General features: G+C 47.6%; 1 protein-coding gene and 1 pseudogene across 3 annotated transcripts in view; both read right to left on the minus strand.

The window, feature by feature from the left end:
- The window catches only part of HS6ST1 (heparan sulfate 6-O-sulfotransferase 1), a 91,365-nt gene that overhangs the window by 33,019 nt on the left and 35,597 nt on the right, over positions 1-22,749 (minus strand). The window contains exon 3 of one of the 3 annotated variants that reach the window (XR_002826273.1): positions 6,804-10,868. The exons of 1 other annotated variant lie outside the window; for it this stretch is intronic. The gene's annotated coding sequence lies outside the window, so the exon portion shown is untranslated. Of the gene's footprint in view, positions 1-6,803; positions 10,869-18,832; positions 18,851-22,749 lie in introns of those variants that run through there. One more of the 3 variants, XR_002826274.1, reaches the window with a different exon arrangement.
- On the minus strand, positions 6,803-10,609 carry LOC111822987 (annotated as a pseudogene).

Here is a 22,749-nt window from a genome sequence, read left to right on the forward strand (position 1 = left end):
CTAAAATTCATATATATTAATCGATGAAAAACAGCTAAGATCACATATTTTGTTGGGCTGGGATGTCAGAGTGTATGAAAGATAATATTCTGTAGATATCAAATAGTATCTCATCCCGGTTAGGTATAGGATAATGTCGCTCTCTAACTGAATAGGTAAGTGATCATCCCGTGCATTCTGAGAAAGACTGTGTAGAAATGGTTTTATCCTCCCATTAGCAGCCTGGTTGGATTCATAACTGAAGCGGGGCGAGGCGGAGCGGCCTGGCTGCCGGTGCCCAGGGTGGGGGTAGCAAGCCCTGTGCGCCCCATCCTGGGCACCGGCAGCCAGGCCCCTCTGCCTCCTCGCCTGCCTCGCTGATGGCACCCAAGCCCGCCCTGCAGCCTGGGTCGTGCCCACGCCCTGCACCTCGAGGTTTGCGCCTGAGCCCTGCCCTGCTGTCTCCCAGCATCCTTGCAGCGTGGAATGAGACCCAGCCAGCAAGTGTGTCGTCAGGGTGGGCTCGGGACCAGTTAATTGCTACAGGATGGGGTGGGTTAGGGCGAGAGGAAAACATGAGGCGTAGAAGGCTCGGGCGTGGCGGGGAAGTGAGAAGAGGGAATGGGCTGTTCTCTTGTAAACCATCAGAACCATTGTGACTAATTTGAAATGAAAACCTTCTGTTCCCACCCAGCTTCACTGAATACTTTAGGTAATTATTTTGTAAACAGTTTTTGTATTTGTGCAAGTATTTGCTTTTTCCCCATTTTCTAAACATTGACTGGAAACAGCCATAGTGAGCCCCAGGGGCCTGGGCTGCCCCGGGAGACACTTTGTCATCTCCCTCATGGCCTCTGAGGACTTTTCCCTCAGACACAGGGAAGTTGGCTTCCATTTTCTCTACTAAAGACTCTGACATCTGAGACCAGGAGAGGTTTGGACTGTGACTTCATGTTCTTTAGACACTGTGCCTACTCCTGCTAGCTCCGCGCTGGGGCAGCCTTTGGCTCTCCCCGCCCTGACTTCACATGGTGGCATCTTGAAGCCACATGAACCCTTTAGTCATTGAGTGACCTGTGCTGGGAGGCCTGTGCTGGGAGGCCTGGGGCAGCCTGAGCTGGGAGGCCTGTGCTGGGAGGCCTGGGGCAGCCTGAGCTGGGAGGCCTGTGCTGGGAGGCCTGTGCTGGGAGGCCTGTGCTAGGAGGCCTGGGGCAGCCTGAGCTGGGAGGCCTGGGGCAGCCTGAGCTGGGAGGCCTGGGGCAGCCTGAGCTGGGAGGCCTGTGCTGGGAGGCCTGTGCTGGGAGGCCTGGGGCAGCCTGAGCTGGGAGGCCTGTGCTGGGAGGTGCTGGGAGGCCTGGGGCAGCCTGGCGGAGCTGGCAGGCTCCCATGCAGAGGCTGATGGTGCGCTGGTGGTCTGTGGTGGACGATTCCAGGTCGCCCTCAGCTTCCCAGCCACAGGCGACAGCAGCAGTAGCACAGCCACGGGCTCATATTTGCCTGCTTGTTAAAAATAAGAGGAGGGGTGCACATGGATAGCTAAGCCAGGTAGTATTAATTTGTAACCTTTTTTTAAAAACCTAAGTCTTATGACAAATATCAAGTAATTTGTCATTTCCATATTCACGTGCAAAAGGTAGCTTAGGAGTCTCTCAAGCTCTGACGGAGCTTTGGAGTTTGCTCTATAATCCCAGTAAGCATGGCGGGGGCGGGGGGGAACAGGCCAAGCCTAGAAGTGTCCTGGGAGTCACTGCAGCACCAGGCCCCGCCCAGCTCCTCAAGGTCTCGCGTACGGAGAGAGCAAGAAACGCTTCTTCAGCTTCATCTTAGATTCCTTTAAGCTGCTCAAGGCTTCCGCTGCTGCCTCTTCTGTCTATGGCCCTGGGCAGAACTTCATTTCCCCAGTTCATTTTCTGGGAGATTGAGCAGAAATACTAAAGTCACTGGGATGTGCTTTTTGCTGCTGGTTCCCATGGGCCCTGAGCCAGACCACCTTTCTCCGGGCCTTTCTACCAGGTCTCGTGTGTAGCATGTGAGGGGCACAGTGTGAAATCTGTTTCTGTGTGGCCTCAGTGCCCCTTACTGCCACACCCTGCACGAGGTCTTATTAATATTTGAATTTAAATATGCAAGACGCAACTGCGCTTTCCTTCTGCCAGTAATTCTTGACTCGTGGTATAAGCGTCTTTCAAAAAGAGCCTCTGACTCTAGGAAAGGATGTCGCACTGACAGCTGGTCGTGGTCAGCTGCCTGCTGACGCTGCTGTGTGACAGCGGAGTGCCTTTTGACTGGGAGGCGTGGGAGGGCTCCAAGCACAGGGGTGATTGATGGGAGCAGGGGAGCTCTGGAAACAGTGCCCTGTTTCTAACCACCTGAACGTGACGGAGTTTCCCTCTCATGATGCCGTGATGGAAATGTCCTTTCTGAACGAGTGCCAGAAGGATATGAAATCATGTGACTCTTCTGTTCCATGGACAGTGGCACTGGACCGAGCTCAGAGCCCAGGCACACAGCCTGCTACGGGCAGGCCTCTGTTTTGTGTTGAGCTTGTATTCAGTGCTCACACTGAATGGTGGCATGTTCCTATTCCATAAGATTGACAGTGTTGGATCTGTCAAAATGGCATTTCACAGGGAAACAGACACGTGTGCACTCAGCTCTTGGGAGAACAAAGCTTTCACATATACTAAGAAGTGGTTTCCAAGAATGGAGCTTAATGTGCTCTGCTGCCCATAATTCCTCACATCAGGGCCGCTTTGCCTGAGTGGACACTGTAGTCTGGTTGCAGGCTAAGCCCCTGGATGAGGCTGCACACTGGGGGTGGCAGCAGTTTCCCCCCGAGACTGGCCTGTGCTGGGGAGGACGAACCCCGTGGCCTGGGGCTGGGAGTCTGCTTTATGGACACCACCTCATAGCCACGGGGGTACACCGATTCCATCCCCTCCCCTCCCCTCCCCTCCCCTCCCCTCCCCTCCCCTCCCCTCCCCTCCCCTCCTCTTCCCTCCCCTCCCCAGACTTGAAAGCAGTCCTTTTCTAAAATTGCCATTAATGATGAAAAGAAAGAATTCAACTCAAGAGTTACAGGGGACAGTATCTAGTGCATTTTTCTGAGTAAAATATTACTATGATATCGGATTTTGTGGAAATGGAAATGTTTTGGTCAAGGCACCTAAGGTTACCACTTTTCCTTGGTAACACAGTGGGGGGTGCATTGTGTGCAAAGTTATTTAAATACATAGACCATTGCTGTGTGATTTTATGATTAGTTTTTTTAAATACTTGATTTGATGGGGAAATGTGGGGGATAATTAGAGTTAATCAACTTAAATATAGCTGCCATGTGTCTAGTTTGGTTGGATAACATTTTGAATTTGAATGCGTGTTTTCCCTGCTTCATGCAGGAAGAGAAGGGCTCAGTCAGGACTCTGGTCATCATGTGGTCGAGCTCACACCCATGAGACTTGCTCACTCGTGTCATCATTGATCTTCCAAAGCGTCCGCAGGACACGAGGTTCTCTTTTGTCATTTGGTCTTTGGTCTCTGCTCTACCACAGAAGGGACACTGGTGGCCTGAGTCCGCACTCGGGCCCTCCCCTGGGACTGTGCCGACTGTGAAAACCACCACAGGATCAGCCGCGCTGCATGCTCTCCAGAGCCGAGCACAGAGTGGACCCTCCGTGGTGATGACACCAGCAAGAAGCCATCTCCTGAGTCTCCCCGTTACTTAGCAACACCCGGGCCGGGTGTGGAAGCTTTAATTGCATAGGATACAAGTTAGGGTCTGAGCGAAGGCCTTCATCCCATCTGTAATCTATGCAATGCCTTACTTATGATTTAGATTTCCAGAGAAATAGGCATAATTTCTCTTCAAAATGAAAGTATGAGAATACATTAACTTAAAGTCAACAATTTGAGAAAAAGATGATCAAGTACCATGTTTTCCAACCAGTTATTGGTATAACAATGTAAACATGGAAAAACAGAAAAATGTTATAATTTTTTAAAAAACTATGTACTTAAAAAACACACCCTTTTTATAAAAACTATTCTATTTTACTGTAATTCTGTTCCACTAAATGCAATGTAGGTCCCGGTGCTGCCCTTGAGTGGCACATGCCCTGGGCCCGAGGTGAACTGTGAATGAACCTCCTGCTGCTGTCAGGACAGGAAGGTCTGCTCACACAATAAACGTCTCTTCTTTAGAACTGTGGTTGGTCATCCAGCTCTTACACTCAGGAAGGCAGAGCGTCCGAGCTCAAAGTCCATGCCTTCGCCTGGCAGAAGCAGCAGAGCCCCCAGGAGAGCTTTGCTGACCCTCGAGGCTGGTGGCCGAGCTGGGTCCGGCGGCAACAGTTTTCTCGAGTCAGGATGGCGCCCAGGCCTCTGCTAGGTGCCCAGCCTTGCAGGCTGCCCGGGCAGGGTCTGGCAGGCGAGCTGCCCAGCAGCACTAACCATGATGGAAAGGACAGCAGATTTGGAGTTTGAAGATGTGGTCCCTTGTGGCAGGTTCTCATTGGACACTGCAAGCGAGTGTAGTGAGTGCCCTTGCTGAGCTGGAGGTCGTGGGTGGGGACCTTGTGGCTGTGCGAACACACAGAGGGCACCTAAGGTGTCGGCAAAGGGGCTTCATGGTCAGGAAACGCGTCTGCAAGATGATGTTTAAATTGAAACCTGCAGAATAAGAAGGAGTTATCCATGGAGGGGGAGGGAGATGAGGATGGAGGGAAACAAGAGCTACTGTACCTAATTTAGGGAGTCATGTGAACTTCTGTGGCCAGAGCCATGGCAAGGAGAGAATTTCCAGAGAGGGGTCTGAGTTTGATCCCAGGCCACAAGAGGGCCCCTGAGGGGTTTTAAACTGGGTGTCAACATGAATTTTTTTCTTGTAATAATTTTTTAATTGACTTACAGCAGATGTAGACACGAGTACATAAACATGCACCTTGATAGGTTTTCAAAGTGAACACATTTGTGTACCCGTCACCCAGAAGCCAGGGTTGGGGGCTATGGGGTTGGAGCTCGGAGGGCAGCACCCCAGTTTCCTGTGCTGAGTTTCCTCACGCTGCAGAGGACATCTTTCTCCAGTGAACCTTTGCAATCCAGACGGTTTGGGCCTGGGAGAAAGGCAGTCGCCACACGTGTTGGAAGACCTCGTGCCCTGTCCTGTGGTACATAGCCTAAGGCCAATCAAAGCTGATGACAATCAGACAGCAGGCAGAGGTGGCTCTGTGGAGGCTTTGAGTCTTTGCCTGATCTCCTTCTGGGCCTGGGGCTAGGAAAAGCAGACTCTGGTGCATATCTTGGTCCTTTCAAAAGGCAGCCAGCCCCAGAAGAGGGAGCCACAAACTGTGGATTGCTGACAACTCCAAACAGGGTGCTCAGGGCCAGTCAGAAACAGTGTCTGATATTGTCCCACACTAGAGCCTGGGAGTTGTAACAGATCCACCTAACACACAGACACAAACCCAAATAGGCAGCCAAAATGCAGAGGCAAAAAACAACAAAACAAAACAAAACAAAACAAAACCTGTAAATGAGAAAAAGATAAATGAAATGTAGATATGAAATTTATCTAATATAGAGATATAGAGTTCAGAATAATGATGGTAAAGATGCTCAACAGCATGAGAAAAGATATAGTAACTATGAAAAACAAACAAACACGGAAGAATGGCATAGCACTAATAAAGAACACCCTGGAAGGAATACACAGCAGATTAGGGGAATCTGAGAATCAGATTAGTGTATTAGGAGACAGGGTAGAAAAAAAGCACTCTTTCAGAGAATCAAAAAGAAAAAAAAAAAACAATGAAAAAACAGGAGGGCAGCTTAAGGGAACTGTGGGACAACATGAAATGTAACAATATTCACATAGTAGGTATGCCAAAAGGGGAAGAAAGTGATCAAGGGATAGAGAACGTGTTTGAAGAAATAATGGCAGAAAAATCTACCTAACCTGGTAAAGGAAAAAGTCACACAATTTCAGGAGGCACAGAGAGTCCCAAGCAAGAGGGACACAAATAGGCCCACACCCAGACACATCATAATTAAAATGACTAAAAATAAAGACAAAGAGAATCTGAAAGGTAGTAAGAGAAAAGTAAACTGTTACCTACAAAGGAGCTCCCATAAGGCTGACACCTGATTTCTCATAAGAAACTACAGGCCAGAAGGGAATGTCATGAAGTGCTCAAGGTGATGGAAAGCAAGGATCTGAAACCAAGATTACTATATCCAGCAAGGCTATCATTCAAAATAGATGGTGAAATTAAGAGCTTCCCAGACAAAAAAGGCTAAAGGCGTTTGTCACCACCAAGTCAACACTACAAGAAATGCTAAAGAGACTGCAATAATGAGAAGACACACACACACACACACACATATATACACATATATATATATATATATATAGAGAGAGAGAGAGAGAGAGAGAGAGAGAGAGAGAGATAGGCATACAGAATTAAAATGGCAATAAATAAGTACCTCAATAATAACCTTAAGTTAAATGTATTAAATGCTCCAATCAAAAGGCATGGATGAGAGTGAAGGGATGTATGGGGTTCTCCAGCCATGACCAGCACGGCTAGAGAGCAAATGAATCCTGAATAGGGGCGACTGGGGATTGAGGAAAAGAAAGAGACAGGCGCAGAGACAGTGGGTAAAGCTGGGACCAGGTGGGACACTGTTCTCAGATGGAGAGACAGTGACCCAGAACTACTTCAGCACATTTATTATGTACAGCATGATACCAGGAAGTTTTACTAAAGTTTAAGACAAAGGAAATTATGCGAAATCATGCTTAAAGATCAAGCTGCAATTCTTCATCCTTTTTTTTTCCAGATTTAGTTTTTTATTAGGTGCATGTATCTCAAACACAGATTATGATTACAGATGTTCATCTGTGGGTAAGGTGCTTAAGCACTGATTTTGAAACAATTCTGTATTTAACAGGTCAATATCCAGTAATTTAAATATTATTTCTCAGAATCTGAACTACTGTCAAGAAATACTCAAATGAGATGAACATGGTGCTTTTTACTTCAATCTTAACACAATTGTCAATTAATCCTCCTGGCGGAGAGAGTAAGGCTTGTGTCGACAGACTAGCATTCCTGCTGGGCCTAAAATTCTCCGATTACTGGGACAGATTTTATGTCAGGTCCCAGGTAGGAATTAATTTCCATGAACTACAGCACTTCTTCAAGACAGTTCTAGGACAACCAGCTTCCTGAGGCAGAAACAACTGGTTTCACAGACACCGTTAGCAGGTTAAAAAAAATTAAAATCAAGTGATGTGTTGTTTTACATTGATTTTAAGAATAAAACTCATTTAAGAGATACATGTTTACCCTTTACATATAGAATGATTGTGTAAATTAGATTTCAGTTGAAAGAACAATTTAGCAGTTCAGATAAAACGCGTAGAAACATACTGAAAATAAAACCAGATGTACAGTAAGAAACAGATTCTATGCAACTTCCATTTATCCTTCAGCCATAGTTCCAATGATTATATTTTCTGATCCAAAATCAGAACACATGGTTCGCGAAGGGTTTTTCTGTGCTACCAGGGGTGTAAGAGGCAGCCTGAGTGATGCTTTTACTTCTGTCGTGCTGGGTGCTGAAACCTCCAAGCATGTTCATGGTTTAGCCAAAGTGATAGCACATATGAAATCTGGATTGTTCCAGGCTTTCCAGTGAATATGGCCACCAAGTCACAGTAACCGTGACCGAGAGCTCTCCCTACACTCACTCCACCAGGAAGGAACGGTGACTCCTTTCTTCAGCACCTCCTTCAGGAAGTTAGGGGAGGAGGGCGGGAGATCAAACACCAATGATTGAAGTCCCATCACTGCCAAAGGTCCTATGAGATAACTTCACTACCTACCTCTTCCCAAGATGTTGGGGACAAAGGGAGTTGCAGTGCTACTCCAGTGACAATTTAGCGATCCTTCAAATGTAAGATTCAGCCCCAATTGCACCAGACCATGACCTCGCAGTGGGCCTGTGCCGAAGAAATCCTTGTGTTGGACAAATGCTACTATGAACAATTAGAAAATACGTCAGCAATCAAGGACAAGCAGACAGAAAATGTGTCAAGCTGGACTCACATCAAATTTCCTGATTAGTTTATTTCTCCCAATCCGTTTTCTTCGGAACTGCTTTTAAGCCAGGGCCCATGGTGGGAGGGGTAGGGCATTCAGCAGGAAAGCTCAGAAGGGTGCTACCCCACTTCAAAAATACGTTTGCTTAAAAACACTATTATCCAGTGATTAGCAATTAAGAATGAAAAATTAACTACTTAGTAGTTAAACTTTATGAATTATCAAAAGTTATGGCCTGGGATCAGCAGCGTTACAAAGATAAATCATACTGCATTTCTTAAAGATTTTTCTGAATGCTTAGCGGGTCTCTTTCAGTGTTAATTGCACTTAAAACATTTGTTTTTTCATTTAATCTCTGAAAGCTGGTCATTGTTTTCTTCATTTATAAAGAGGAAAGGGTCCGTTTATCATGTGCTCCAAAGCTCTCTGCATTGGATCAAGATTCCGTGCAGGTCTGTGTGGCGGGTGCAGGGGCGTGGAGGACTGAGGTCGTGACCTTCAGAGCTTGGACTGCAGTGGCTTCAGGTGCTTGTAGAAAGATTCATGGACCTCGGCTTTGTTGAGCGGGGAGGTCTTGGCCCACTTGAACAGGTTCTCATACACGTTGCCATTGTAGCGGCCCAGCACGGAGCCCAGCGACACATCCTGGAAATCAAACGCATCGATGAGCGTAACAGCGTCCGGGCGGATCACGGTCAGTAGCTCCTTGATGCGCTGGTGCACCTGGGTGATCTGAGAGTCTGTCAGGATGTTCTCCTGAAGAAAATCCCCTGCCTTCTGACTGGTCCCGTACAGAGAATACAAGAGGCACAAATTCCTCAAGACGGCCTGGATGGACTTATCTTGAATTTTGAGGAGCTGCTCTGAAAAGACCTTAACTGTCACATAGTGGCAGTGTGCCTCACTAGCTCACACGAGGTCCATGGAAGTCAGGTTCCACGCGACCTCCTTGCTTTTTCTGTGACTCACTTCAGTTTGAAGGTTTTTGGCAGCGATTTCTACTAATCTGGCCGCCCGGAGCTGATAGGCTTTGGTGAGGCTGTGGGGGCTGTCGATGTCCACCACGGTGGGCCACACGGCCACCTGCTGCGGCTGGATGCGCTGACTGGGCAGGTCATTCAAGTAGGACACCATGCCACACACCAGCTTTCCCAAGTGCACCTGGTTGTAACTTTTCATCAGAAACCGGGCGGTCTGCAGCATCATGACGGTGTTTTCTCCCTCGAAGGTGCAGGTCGGGGTGAAGGTGACGTAGATGTTTGGGAGGCCGCTGCAGTGAGAGTAGCCTTGCCCGCCACAGGCCATCCGACAGGCTTCGATGGCAGTGTTAGTTGTCCAGGAGGTGAAAGCCTTCAGCCCGGCGGTGAGGGCATGAAGGTCGGGCAGCTCACTCAGGTCCCCTTGGCCAATGTCTTCATTAATGCGACGATAGGTCTCCTTCATGTAGGCGCCTACAAAATGGAAGGCATAGGCAGTGGCCAGCAGTGGGAAGAGTTTATATTGCTGGGTTTGAAAATCCAAAATCTGTGGTTCTGGTTCACCCGGCTTGATTTCCGACTGGTGCCTCACGGCGCTGTATCGGACGGCAATGGTGCAGGCCTTCGCCAGGCTCCAAGCAGCTTCTCCCACGTGGAAGGACCTGATGGACACCATGGTCCCGTAGGTCAGCTTGTTACTCACGGCTTTCACGTGGGTGCCACCAGGCTTCACCTGGGCGTACTTCACCAGCATGTTTTCTCTGGGGATACGATAATGGTCCATCTTCAGGTAGCCATTATCCATCTCATCATAGCCGAATTTGGGGTCAGTGTCGCCAACAGTGATCCCTGGCAAAGGCTTGTGGGTTCCAATTTCACGAATAGGTACAATGAAGGCATGTAATCCATAGCATTTCCCCTGGGTGTAGAGCTGGGCTAGTACTATCACATGATTTGAAGTCTTTCCAAGTCCGCCAGGCCACCACTTGATGGAGGTCACAGTAGGACTATTGAGAATAAACTCCTGAGTTTCAGGGTCATATGTGGCTGTGGTTTCCAAGCCTCACAGATGAGTCCCATGGCCCATCTCTGCCTGGGCGTAAGTGCAATGACCTCCAGGTTCCAGGCGGGCATGAAGAAGCGCTCCTGCTGCTCCGCAGTCGCCTGGTGAAGCAAGGTGGGCAGGAACATGCCCAAGTGGAGATCCAGAGGCGAAGGCCCTGGATGCACAAAGTTTTTAAACCACATGATTTCATCAGGGTCTGAGATGCCAAACTCCCTCATCTTCTTCACCAAGGTGGCACTCTTCCTAACAGCCACCTCGTACCGCTGGCTGCAAGTGAGGAAGTTCAAGTCCTCATGCTTGAAGTCTGGGTCGTTCAGAATCAGGTTCTCGATCTCTCGGCGTCGGCAGGTGTCCTCCGGGCTGCCGTCCAAGATGTGTGTGAGCAGCTCGGGGCTGAAGCTGGCGGAGGCCCGCTCCCGGCGCAGGTCCTGATTCATGGTGACAACCATTGGGAGCAGCAGAGGCCAAGGCGGCGTCGACGAAGATTGTCAGAATCTCCGGCCTGCAATTCTTCATCCTTGTGGCTTTTTGTAATCATCAGGCCTAACTGGACTCTGATAATTGCATCTGCCCCTGGTGCCTGGCTGAACTTAGATAATGACACCCACCCCCCGGCACCTGAGCTATAGGTTAGGACTGACAACATTCTTGCCTTTTGGGAAGGTATGTTTTCCAGGAGATGGCTTTGCCGATGCCGCTGGACTCAGCCAACGACCCTCGCTCAGGTGCTCTTCCAGGCGCTCTCTACATCATGGAAAAAAAGTTTACAGGAAAATGGAAATAAAAAACAAAGCTGGAGTAGCAATACTCATATCTAACAAAATAGATTTTAAAATGAAGGCCATCACAAGAGACAACAAAGGTCACGACATAATATTAAAGGGATCCAACAAGAGGATATAACCCTTTTAAACATATGTGCACCCAACATAGGAGCATATATATATATATATATACTTCTAGAGGACTTAAGGGACAGAGGGAGAACAATACAGTCATAGTAGGAGACTTTAACACCCCACTGACTTCACTGGATAGATCTTCCAGACAAAAAAAATTAACAAAACTGTCATTTTTCTCAGATAACAGGATATTGTACATAGAAAACCCTATAAATTACACCAAAAAACTACAAGATTTAATAAATGAATTCAGCAATGTAGCAGGATACAAAATTAACACCCAGAAATCAATGGCATTTTTATACACCAATAATGAATTCTCAGAAAGAGAAACTAAGCAAACAATCTCATTTACCATTGCAACAAAAAAAAAATAAGATACAAACTTAACCAAGGAGGTAGAAGACATATCAGAAAACTACAGGGCATTGGAAAAAAGAGATAGAGGAAGATATAAACAAATGGAAGAATATATCGTGTTCATGGATTGGCAGAATTAACATCATTAAAATATCCATACTACCCAAAGCAATCTAAAGATTTAATGCGATACCTATTAAAATACCTATAGCACATTTCACAGATCTAGGAGAAATACTCCAAAAATGTATATAGAACCAAAAAAGACCCCAAATAGCCACAGCAATCTTGAGAAAGAAGAACAAAGTTGAAGGTATCACAATAACAGATATGAAGTTATACTACAAAGCCACCATAATCAAAACAGCCTGGTATTGGCACAAAAACAGGCATATAGATCAATGGAACAGAACAGAAACCCCAGAAATTGACCCAAGCCATTATGCTCAATAATATTTGACAAAGGAGGCAAGAGTATACAGTCTCTTTAATAAATGATGTTGGGAAAATTGTACAGACACATGCAAAAAAATGAAACTAGACCACCAACTTACACCATAACAAGAATAAACTCAAAATGGATAAAAGACATAAAAGTAAGTCAGGAAACCATAAAAAATCCTAGAAGAAACCACAGGCAACAAAATCTCAGTCATTTCTCATAACAATATGTTTATAGATACATCTCTTAAGGCAAAGGAAACTCGGGAGAAAATAAACAAATGGGACTACATCAAAATAAAAAGCTTCTGCACAGCAAAAGAAACCAACAAAATGAAAAGGGAGCCCACTTCATGAGAACATATTTGGCAATGATACATCTGATAAATGATTAATACCCAAAATATATAAGGAACTCATAAAACTTAACAAAATGAAGACAAAACAATCTAATTTAAAAAATGGGCAAAGGACATAGACACTTCTCCAAAGAGGACATACAGATGTCCAAGAGACATATGAAAAATGCTCCAAGTCACTGATAATGAGAGAGATGCAAATTAAAATAACAAGGAGGCATCAGCTCACACCTGTCAGGATGGCTACCATCAACAAATCAACAAATGACAAGTGCTGGGGAGGATGTGGAGAAAAGGGAGCCCTAGTACACTGCTGGTGGGAATGCAAACTGGTGCAGACATTATGGAAAACAGTATGGAGTTTTCTCAGAAAATTAAATGTGGAACAGCCATTTAACCCAGTGATTTCACTTCTAGGAATATATCCTAAGAAACCTGAAACATCAATCAGAAAGAATATATGTATCCCTATATTCATAGCAGCATTATTTATAATAGCTAAGATCTGGAAACAGTCCAAGTGTCCATCAGTACATGAATGGATAAAAAAGCTGTAGAACATATACACAATGGAATACTATGCAGCAATAAAAAAGGATCTCTTATTCTTTGAGACAGCATGGAGAGACCTGGAGAGGATTATAAGTGAAATAAGTCAGAGAAAGACAAGTATCACATGATCTCACTTATTGTGAAATCTAAAGAACAAAATAAAGTGACAAACAAAATAGAAACAGAGACAATGAAGCATGCCACAGAATAATATATTTCAGAGGGAAGGGATGGGTGTGGGAAGAGATTAAACAAATAATTTACATGCATATATGCATAACCCATGGACACAGACAATAGGGTAGTGAAAGCCTGGGGTGGGTGGTGGCAGTGGGCTCAAAGGGGTCAAGGGGGAATAGGAAGACATACGTAATACTTTCAATAATAAAGATTTAATTTAAGAAAAAAAAGACATCAGGGAACACACATCAAGGAAGGCATACTTTGTAAAATTAGTTTGGGAAAGTCACAGACCCTCAACAAGCCAAAATTGCCAATCCCGGAGAAGTGGGAGAATCAGATTTCCAGAGTTAACATAATATAATACCCAGAATGTTCATTTGTCAACAAAGAGTTAAAAAAAACACACATACAGTCACAGGGAAAAAGATAATTTGGAAGAAACTATATCTGAGGCAGCCCAGATATTGGAATTATTGGACAAAGACATTGAATCAGCTGTTTTAATATGCTCAATGAGCTAAAGGAGGTCATGGACAGAGAACTAAAGTAAATCAAGGAAATAGCATATGAGCAAAATAAAAATATTTAAAAAACAAGAAATTATAGGTAGGAGCCAAACAAATTCTGGAGCTGAAAAGTACACTATTATGAGCATTTACTAGAAGGATTAAACAGCAGATTTGAGTAGGCAGAAAAAAGAATCAGAGAAATGAAGATTAAGACAGTTGAAATTATCTACTCTGAGGTCCAGAGTCTATGGAACCTTGGGGCACTATCAATGTACCAACATATGCATCATAGATGTCCTAGAAGAAGAAAAGTGAAGGAAAAGAATTTGAGAGAATAATGGTGAAAAACTTCCCAAATCTGTTGAAGGACATGAATCTGCATATCCAAAAAGTTTAATGAACTCAAAACAAGATAAATTCAAAGAAATTCACACCAAAACAGTTGAATTGTTGAAGACAGAATTTTAAAAGCAGCAGTAGAGAAGCAATTTATCACATAAGGGATCCTCCTAAGATTAAGAGCCAAATTCTCATCAGAAGCCAGAAGATAGTGAAATGACATATTTATGTGCTTAACACAAACAATTCTATATCTACAAACTCTCTTTGAACAATGAAGGAGAAATGAAGATATTCCTAGATAAAAACCGAAGGGGTTCATTACCAGTAGACCTGCCCTACAAAAAAATGCTAAATAGTTCAGGCTGAAAGGAAAAACACTAGACAGTAACTCAAAGCAATAAGAAGAAACATTGTTCAAGGTAACAACATCAGTAAATATAAAAGCCAAGTATTAACTTTCTTTAACCTCTTTTTTACCTATATGATTTAAAGGGAAATACTTAAAATAATAATTAAAATTTTGTGCTAATGAGCACAAAATAGGAGGAATCGACAATAGTATAGTGACACCAGCCCTCTTTTGGTTACTATTTGCATGGAATATCTTATTCTGTCCTTCCACTTTCAACCTCTTTGTGTCTTTGTATCTGAAGTGAGTCTCTTGTTGACAACATATAGATTGATCAGGTTTATTTTTCCCTCCGATCTGTCAATCTCTGCATTTTAACAGGAGAGTTTAACCCATTCTATATAATAAAAGCCTAATATACCAAGTGTCAGACCCTTCGACCAGTTGCTATGATGCACACTGACCACCAGGGGGCAGACACTCTGACCGGTAGGTTAGCTGGGGTCTGGCTGATCGGGACTGGGCGAGATGGGCCGGACACGCCCTGGAGCCCTCCTGCAGTCCCTCCCCAGCCCCGATTGTGCACCGGTGGGGGTCCCTAGGCCTGGCCTGTGCCCTCTTGCAATCCAGGACCCCTTGGGGGATGTTGGAGAGCAGGTTTCGGCCTGATCCCTGCAGGCCAGTGCACCAGGCCTCTAGTTTACATATAAAGTAAATACTGCTAAAAAATGATTTGCTTCTGCCCTGGCTGGTTTGGCTCAGTGGATAGAGTATCAGCCTGGGGACTGAAGGGTCCCAGGTTCGATTCCGGTCAAGGGCACAAGCCTGGGTTGCGGGCTCAATCCCCAGTAGGGGGCATGCAGGAGGCAGCCAATCAATGATTCTCATCATTGATGTTTCTCTCTCTCTCTCTTTCTCTCCCTTCCTCTTTGAAATCAATAAATATATATTTTTAAAAGAATTATAAAAAAATGATTTGCTTCTGCCATTTAGCTATTTGTTTTGTCATACAGTTTGTTCAATTCTTCCATTACTGAGTTAAATTTTTTTTAATTAAATTAAATCTTTATTGTTCAGATTATTACAGTTGTTCCTCTTTTTTCCCCCCATAGCTCCCCTCCACCTGGTTTCCTTCCCACCCTCCGCCCTCAACCCCCCGCCCCCCGTCCTCATCCATAGGTCCATGATTTTTGTCCAATCTCTTCCCGCATCTCCCACACCCTTTCCCCCCGCCCCAAGAATAGTCAGTCCATTCCCTTTCAATGCCCCTGATTCTATTATAATCACCAGTTTATTCTGTTCATCAGATTATTTATTCACTTGATTTTTAGATTTGCTTGTTGATAAATGTGTATTTGTTGTTCATAATTTGTATCGTTACCTTTTTCTTCTTCTTCCTCTTCTTAAAAGATACCTTTCAGCATTTCATATAATACTGGTTTGGTGGTGATGAACCCCTTCAGCTTTTCCTTATTTGTGAAGCTCTTTATCTGACCTTCAATTCTGAATGATAGCTTTGCTGGATAAAGTAATCTTGGTTGTAGGTTCTTGGTATTCATCACTTTGAATATTTCTTGCCACTCCCTTCTGGCCTGCATAGTTTCTGTTGAGAAATCAGCTGACAGTTATATGGGTACTCCCTTGTAAGTAACTGACTGTCTTTCTCTTGCTGCTTTTAAGATTCTCTTTGTCTTTTGCCCTTGACATTTTAATTATGATGTGTCTTGGTGTGGTCCTCTTTGGATTCCTTTTGTTTGGGGTTCTCTGAACTTCCTGGACTTGTAAGTCTATTTCTTTCACCAGGTAGGGGAAGTTTTCTGTCATTATTTCTTCAAATAGGTTTTCAATATCTTGCTCTCTCTCTTCTTCTGGCACCCCTATAATTCTGATGTTGGTACGCTTGAAGTTGTCCCAGAGGCTCCTTACACTATCTTCGTATTTTTGGATTCTTTTTTCATTTTGATTTTCCGGTTGGGTGTTTTTTGCTTCTTTGTATTTCAAATCTTTGACTTGATTCTTGCGATCCTCTGGTCTGCTGTTGGGAGTCTGTATAATATTCTTTATTTCAGTCAGTGCATGCTTAATTTCTAGTTGGTCCTTTATCACAACGTCTAGGTCTCACTAGGTTTCTTGAGGGTCTCATTAAGTTTATCGGCAGTTTCTAGAAAATTCTTGAAAAACCTTAAAAGTGTGGTTTTGAACTCTATTATCCAGTAGTTTGCTTTTCTCCATTTCTGTCATTTGTGTCCTGTTTCTTTGTCTCGGCATTTTTTATGCTTTGCTGTGTCGATAGAGGGCCTTTCTGTGCTAAGTGTCCTATAGGGCCCAGTGGCTCAGCCTCCCCATTACCTGAGGTGGACACTCTTAGTGCACCCCCTTGTGGGCTTTGTGCACAGTCTTGTTGTAGTTAAGCCTTGATTGTTGTAGGTATCACTGGGAGGGATTGACCTCCAGGCCAATTGGCTGTGAGAATCACAGCTGTTTCTGCAGTGGGAGAACTGGCTCCTGGATCTCTAAGGAGATGCTAATCTAGCCTCTGCCTGAGGCTACTCAGCAGAAGCCAGCTGTGAAGCAATGCAAGTTGCCCTGGGGCCTTGGGCCAGCTGCAGTTTGTTAAGTAATTTTCAGATTACAAAGGGCCGGGCCTTTCATATGCAAAAGCCTCAGTGCGGCGGCTTGGGTGGGGCGGGGTCCCAGGGGATCAACAGGGCGGAGCGAGCAGTTATGGCTGCTCTCAGTCCTGCCCTCAGAGGCCCCGGCAATCAATGGCTCCGAGAGAAAGCTGCCCTCGAGTTCCAACCGATGCCAGACAGTCCCGTTTCTCCCGTATGAGTCTGGGTCCCCAGAAACTCACCCGGAACTGGAGCTCAGAGCTTGAGATTCCCTCCCAATTGAAAAGGACAATCGTGTCCTCAGCCACCAGCCCTCTCTGCATGCACCTCTGTACCTCTGTATTTTACTTCCGCACCGCACCGCACCTCCTCTGAGTCTCAGTGTGCTTTTCTCTTTCCTTCTAGTTGTAGAATTTCCACTCAGCCAGCCTTCCTGTGGTTCTGGATGATGTCTGTTCGGTATTTTAGTTGTATTTTCGAATTTGTTGTGAGAGGCAGCAATTTCCAGTGTTTACCTATGCCGCCATCTTGGTTTCTCCTGAGTTAAATTTTTGAAGTGTATCAGTTTCACTTGATCTTAGCCAAAAAGCTTTGTCGCTCCTCTGCCTCTGAGTCCAAGAGACACACGTGCTGGTGGCTGACTCCCTTGCCATGGCAGCCTCGGATGAATAGCCTTTGCCTGTTCTCACTGGGCTTCTTCATTATTTCCATAATAGGACTGTACTTTCCTTCAGGGGAGATTTATTAAGAAAATCTACCTTTTAAAACCAGAGATGAGATGTCGGCCTCAAAACTGGACCTTCCAAGGAAGATGAGCAAGTGCTGTGGCGGGGGTGGGGGAGCGAGCAGCTGGGTCTGGGCCTGGCAGTGCTGGGGCCTGCTCTGCGGGGCGGCAGGAGGCCCGGGGACTCCCTGCTCACCGGCTTAGGGGGACCCCAGTCACTGAAGGCCCCACCGCCTTAAAGGCCCAGGTCCAAATACAGTCACGTGGGGCTGGGGTGCCAGCACAGGTGAGGGAGGGGCACATTCCGTCCTGTGGAAGGGGAGCGCCAGGCGGCGCAGGCTGTTGGGAGGACGTGGCGCTCCCTGGTTTCTCCCTGCCACCCTCTGGCCAGCAGGCTGTCCCACGGCGGGCGTGGCTGCCGGCTGTGGTCCCGAGTGGAGGGACACAGAGTCCTCCCTTCGTCCTGGTGGGCTTCCTGGTGGCAGGACCCTGAGTTGTGCAGAGTGTGTCTGCGCCTTTTCTTTTTCCAGCGAGAAGGTCCGCAGCTTCCAGTTGATTTCTCGCGGCATCCAGGTCCAAAAGACAACGGCGATGGTGGCTCCGGGGAGGGGACGGCTGGGCGTTGGCGTGGGGCTCAGTGCCAACCTCCAAGGGCTGACGCAGGACACCTGTCGGGAAGGGGCAGCCGGGGCTGCAAAATCCACGATCGTGTCTGCTCCTCAGTCACCAGGGCCAGGCAGGCGTCATGGCTCGCAGACTCGGAGCTCAGAGGAACGAGGCTCACAGTTGTGGTCCCGGATCTTTGTTCCTCGGGGTCCCGGAGCGGGCGCACCCCGATTAACCAGTGCTGGCGGCTGATACCAACGTGAGTTACAAGCCCGGAGTTCAATTCTATTGTCTCTCCCTCCTGAGTCTGTTCTAGCTGGTCCTCTCTCACCAGGGGCAGAGCTCCGCCCACACCCCCAAGCACCGGTCTCAGCCTGGACGCCAGGAGGTCCCGGACTCCGAGCCAGGGGCGCTGGCCAGCCTAGCCGGTCCCCAGCGCATCAGCTCAGCGGTGACGGTGACCGAGGGGCAGTGAGAGCTGAGACGCCGGCAGGGGAATTCTGGGAGTGCGTCTGCTGCCTGCTCCTTCCTTACCTGTCGGTTATGATTGGGTTCAGCTATGAGGAACCGAGTCCTAAGAAAGATGGAAGTTAATTTGTCTCACACAGAAGCCTGGGAGTACACAGTCCGAGGGCGGGTCTGTGCCTGCGGCTCTTTCTATCTGCGGCTTCCATCCCACCATCACCCAGTTGCCTCCGCCGGCCGGGCAGAAAGAAGCAGCTCTGCCCTTTCAGGCTTCAGTAACGTTTACGCTTTCGTTTATTCGTCCGGAAAAACACTGTGAACACTACAAACAAAACATTAGTGACTTAGCCTTTATTAAAATTGAGAACTTGTCTTCATCAAAAGAGCTCACCAAGAAGGTCACTGAGCCCGGCCGGCGTGGCTCCGTGGTTGAGAGTCGACTGTGACCCAGGAGTCTCGGGTTGGACTCCCGGTCAGGGCACAGGCCCGGGGTGCGGGCTCGATCTCCAGTGTGGGGTGTGCAGGAGGCAGCCGATCGATGCTTCTCTCATCGCTGATGTTTCTCTCTCTCTCTCTCTCTCTCTCTCTCTCTCTCTCTCTCTCTCTCTCTCCCCCTCTCCCTTCCTCTCTGACATCAATAAAAACATATATTTTAAAAACAGAGGGTCAAGCCGAAGATCGGCAGAAGGAATTCAGAACACAGGCCCCTGAGCGCAGCTCCTGCCAGGTGATAAGGACACACAACCCACTTCTCAAACAGTCGGCAGAAGACACCTTTCCCAGAAGATGTGCAGCTGCTCAGCAGCACCCGAAAGGCACCCACCACCACCCCTCACCCACGGACACAGTAAGGCCTCACTTAACGTTGTTGGTAGATTCTTGGAAACTGTGACTTTAAACTAAATGAAGTCTAGACTAAGTGATATAGATTAAGTTCCTAGGGCATATTTCCAGTCACAAAAACCAAGCTTCTAAATAAAGACCCAAAAGCCGACCAATATTAAACATAAACTAAACGTGTGCTATATACACATTTAAGAAAAAGTAATACAAGATGATGATGTCCTGGTTCAGGGTTGAGGGTGGCTGTTCAGGGATGGGGCACCTCCCACACCCACACTCACTCAGCTGGGACAGATCAGGCACCGGGTCACGTCACAGGCGTCTCTGGGATGTGGGAGGAACCGAAGTCCCCGGAGAAACCCGGCAGACACGGTGGCCCCGGCCAAGAACCGTTTTTCCCCTCACCAAGATGATGATGACTGAAATGAGCTGCTGGGTGGCCTGCTGGAATGCGAGAACTGAGACCGACATTAACAATGGTTGGCAAGAATGTGGAGTGATGGTGACTGTCATCCACTGCCCGTAAATTAGTTCAAACACTTTGAAAAACTGGAAGTTTGTTATAAAGTTAAAATGTACTTTTTAAAAAATAATTCTATTTTTATTTTATTGATTTTTTTACAGAGAGGAAGGGAGAGGGATAGAGTTAGAAACATCGATCAGCTGCCTCTTGCACACCTCCCACTAGGGATGTGCCCACAACCAAGGTACATGCCCTTGACCGGAATCGAACCCGGGACCCTTCAGTCTGTAGGCCGACGCTCTATCCACTGAGCCAAACTGGCTAGGGCAGTGGTCGGCAAACTCATTAGTCAACAGAGCCAAATATCAACAGTACAACGATTGAAATTCTTTTGAGAGCCAAATTTTTTAAACTTAAACTATATAGGTAGGTACATTGTTATTAATTAATGAGGGTACTCCTAAGCTGGCCTTTGCTGAAAACGTCCTCATTTTATAATAATAAAGCCACCAACACAAAAGAATTACAATTCTTAAATTGATGACAAAAATACCTGTAGGATTTGCAGCTGGTTGGAAAAATACAGGTAGCTTTATGCTTCGAGTAGGTACTTTTGTCACCCGCGGGCGATTTGCGGACGTGACTAGCACTAACCACTGCACATGAGACTGCGGACTGACTGGCTCACTCAACTCGTGCATGAATCGTGTGTGCCTCCCCGGCGCTGCGTCTCCCGTTGCCTGACCAACCGACACCCCCCACTTCTTCTAATGCCACTTCTTCAAAATAGACTCGCCCAGGCCGAAAACAGATTTCTGTGCATGGGCCACGAAGTTTCAATCGCCCTGGACGTGCACCCGCATGTGGTATTTTGCGTAAGAGCCACACTCAAGGGGTCAAAGAGCCGCATGTGGCTCGCGAGCCGCGGTTTGCGAACCACTGGGTTAGGGCAAATGTACTTTTCTATGGCCCAGAAGTTCTACATTTTGGTATTTACCCAAGAGAAATAAAAATATGCCGTAGCTGGTTTGGCTCAGTGGATAGAGCATTGGCCTATGGACTAAAGCAGTGGTTCTCAACCTTCCTAATGCCGCGACCCTTTAATACAGTTCCTCATGTTGTGGTGACCCCCAACCATAAAATTATTTTCGTTGCTACTTCATAACTGTAATTTTGCTACTGTTATGAATCGTAATGTAAATATCTGATATGCAGGATTATTTTCATTGTTACAAATTGAACATAATTAGAGCATAGTGATTAATCACAAAAACAATATGTAATTATATATGTGTTTTCCGATGGTCTTAGGCGACCCCTGTGAAAGGGTTGTTCAAGCCCCAAAGGGGTCACGACCCACAGGTTGAGAACCGCTGGACTAAAGGGTCCTGGATTCAATTCCGGTCAAGGGCACATGACCGGATTGCGGGGCTCAACCCCCCGTAGGGGGTGTGCAGGAGGCGGCTGATCAGTGATTCTCTCTCATCATTGATGTTTCTATCTTTCTCTCCCTCTCCCTTCTTTTCTGAAAACTATATCAAACACATACATATACACAGGCCCAGGCCGGCAGGTGGCCGTCACCCTCAGGGCCTGTCAGCGGCTCTCCCATCTTCACACAAGGCTCCTCCTTCATGGCGCAAGTGGTTGCTTGGCCTGCAGCCACCACCTCCCCATCCCAGCCACGCGGGGAGGGAGCAGCGGGGGCCACTGCTTTTCCCTCAGGACTTTCCTGCAGCTGCAGGCTCCCTCCTCCACCTGCCTGAGGGGTGGGCGGAGCCCCACTGAGAGTGGGAGGAGGAGGGGAGACAAATACCAGGGGACAGTCAGCAGGCGCCTCTCACGCCTGGGCTTTAAATCCCTTGAAGTGAAGAAATTGCTTCCGGAAGGAGTGGGAGCCGGAGCTCGGCCTGTCCCGTCCTGCAGGGCTGAGCCATGAGTATTCCGGCCGGAAGCCCAGTTCCCCGCAAGCCCTTCCCGCAGAGCCGGACCCTCCAGCCGCGGCGCCCGCACGCGGTCCCTCCCGGGCTCTGGGCCAGGCTGCCTGCAGCTCCAGGGCCCTGGGCCCACGAGGCTGCCGGAGGCCAGGCCGGCTCCCAGGACCTTGGAGAGGCCTCCGTTTGAGAACAATGTGTTCCCACAGCCCAGGTTCATTTCGGAGAAACCCCGGGTTCCAGGAGCCACAGGGCAGGGCTGGTCGGTTGGGCGGGTGGGCCCATTAGAGGGGGTGGTGAGAGCTGCGGGGACGCTGTGTGGGGGAGCCCTCGGCAGAGGTGGGGAGGCAGCCATGGCCTTGGGCAGGGTCAGGCCTGGGAACAGCATGGATGGGCTCAGAGAGGAACAGTGTCCGACCAGTCACAGTGGCACGGAAATGGCATGCGGCCAATCAGAGCCGGGCCTCCATGGCTGGTGGTGGGGGACCTATCTGGGGAGCAGCGGGGTTGGGGGAGGGGCTGGAGGGAGGGGCAGCAGGGCCAAGGGAGCTGGGGGCTCAGAGCGTGGAGGGACAGACTGCCCTGAGGGACCAGTGTCTCACCCAAGCCAGGAGCTGACACCACTGCCCGACTGTCGACTGGACTGTCCAGTCTGTCGAGCTGAGGACAGGCTGGGGTCCGGCCAGGCCTGGGGGCTTTACTGACAAGGTGGCAGGGGGCGAGGAGGGGCCGTCACGGGACAGGCGTGCCCCTGGGCCGGGTCCCACCAGAGTACAGGGGACCCTGACCCACTGGCTCCAACTAGGAGACTATGACATCGAACAAATTAAGGAAAATCAATCCCACTTCGGAGGAAATGGGAACAGTCAGGATGTGAGCAGCGTCTTTAAAAAGGGCGTGTCTGGGGAGGGTCTGGGCAGGGCGGTGTGAAGTCAGACCCCCTGGCCTGCCGGGAGCTGGGTCCCCCTAAGCCCGAGGCTG

Source organism: Myotis lucifugus, unplaced genomic scaffold, assembly GCF_000147115.1.
Source record: "Myotis lucifugus unplaced genomic scaffold, Myoluc2.0 scaffold_433, whole genome shotgun sequence".
Classification (NCBI taxonomy): domain Eukaryota; kingdom Metazoa; phylum Chordata; class Mammalia; order Chiroptera; family Vespertilionidae; genus Myotis; species Myotis lucifugus.